This window comes from Frankliniella occidentalis, unplaced genomic scaffold (genome assembly GCF_000697945.3).
Source record: "Frankliniella occidentalis isolate FOCC.00 unplaced genomic scaffold, Focc_3.1 Scaffold289, whole genome shotgun sequence".
Classification (NCBI taxonomy): Eukaryota; Metazoa; Arthropoda; class Insecta; order Thysanoptera; family Thripidae; genus Frankliniella; species Frankliniella occidentalis.
Genome location: NW_026267415.1, coordinates 131,813 through 133,403, shown reverse-complemented (window position 1 = coordinate 133,403; position 1,591 = coordinate 131,813). Strand labels below are relative to the sequence as shown.

At 55.8% G+C, this 1,591-nt stretch overlaps 2 protein-coding genes across 3 annotated transcripts in view; one reads left to right on the top strand and one right to left on the bottom strand.

Moving 5' to 3' along the window:
- LOC113203695 (uncharacterized) overlaps window positions 1-1,591 on the bottom strand; it is a 115,419-nt gene that overhangs the window by 80,457 nt on the left and 33,371 nt on the right. Inside the window, exon 3 of one of the 2 annotated variants that reach the window (XM_052273627.1) lies at window positions 607-757. The exons of the other annotated variant lie outside the window; for it this stretch is intronic. The gene's annotated coding sequence lies outside the window, so the exon portion shown is untranslated. The remainder of the gene's footprint in view (window positions 1-606; window positions 758-1,591) is intronic. 2 annotated transcript variants of the gene reach the window in all.
- The window catches only part of LOC113203683 (uncharacterized), a 135,318-nt gene that overhangs the window by 109,198 nt on the left and 24,529 nt on the right, over window positions 1-1,591 (top strand). The window lies entirely within an intron of this gene.

Here is a 1,591-nt window from a genome sequence, read left to right as displayed (position 1 = left end):
CTCAAGGGTCGAAGTACATCTAAGTGGGAGCCTGATTCTACCTTTCGTACTTCTAACGAGCGGTCTTTTACTATAAAACTCGTTGTACAACGAGAAAAAAACATACTCGCAAGATACTCGCAACACTCGCGGTAACTCGCGAAAACCTTGCGCCAACTCGCGAAAGAATCGAGAAATACACGCCAAATACTCGCGAATACTTGCGTTATCCCTATCCGTATTCCCTCTTTGTTTGTTTCCTTAGCACTTACAAAGATAACAATATGTTTGGCGTTGGACGGACACTCATTATTAATCTCGCACTGGAAGATGTCCAATAATTATTATCACATGAGTTACGACCGTGGGCGCGCAACCCCCATCCACCATGTACTTTACCGCCCTCGCCATTTTGTTGTGGGCGGAGGCAATCGTCATAATGCCCAGCGCAGCCAGGCCCGGCCTGGCCCACGATTAGCGATTATTCTTCGTAATGGTCCAGAGTTTCCCCCACTAATAGTGGGGAAATAAATCGAGGGCCGTTCAATCTCTCTCTCTCTCTCTCTCTCTCTCTCTCTCTCTCTCTCTCTCTCTCTCTCTCTCCCCCTTTCCACCCCCCATACGCACCTTGCCGCGGGCGCGTTATTGCGGGAAACAAATCGAAGAGGCGGAGCGAGAAAGTGTTCGCGACCGGCCTTCCAGAAGAGCAGCAGTGGGGGGCGGGGCGGGGCCGGGCGGGAAGCTATTCTTCTCTTTAAGTCCCGCAGCAGCAGCCGGGCTGCAGAAGAAAAGGGCATTATTGCCGATCGAAAAAGGAAGACATACGCCTTTACAAGGCGCCGTACCCAACTTGTGCCCTGATAACATGTTGTCACTATTATTGCCTTTAAACTGAAAATGTGAATAACAACAGACTTGCCGGCGGCGGGGCTCTGCGCCACACACACGAGGGTGTGTTTTTGCTTGCGCACAAACCTCTTGGCGTCGACGGGGATTATCGTCCGGGTGCGCGTGGGAGCCTGGGCGGCCCGTGGCGAGGCGGGCCGGGGCGGGGCAGGGCGCGGCGGGCTGGCGGGGCCTTAAAGCCCTTGGTGGTCCCGCTCGGCTCCACCCCGCCCCGCCACAGGGGCCTGCCCCCAAAGCTTTCGCTGCAGACCACCACGACGGCCCCGCCGCAAATTAAACACAACTCAGTCTTGTGACTTTCTCCCTCACCGCGCGCGCCCTTTTTTCCCCCCCGCTGTTTTATTTTGTTTTCTTTTCCTCCACGTTCTGTGTTTTTTTCTTGGTTTTTGCCGTTGTTGTTGTTTGCGTGCTTTGTCTGCGCCTTTCCATCGCGCTCCCTCCCAACGGTTTGCCGCGCTAGCGCTAAATAGAAAACGGCAACATGCAAATTTCGGGTGCGCGGCCGAGCCAGGCCGGGCGCTGGCGCTCCGCTCGGTCGCGGGACCGCGTCCCACCGCGTCCAATACTTGTTACGGGGAGTGTGTGGGGGGGGGAGGGGGGGAGGAGGAGGCGCAGCCGAGGGGAAAAGCGCCCCCACCGTGACGTGTCATTAGAACGTCACTTTCAAACGTGTCAAAGGAGGAAATCAACAGCAGTGTGCTCCGAC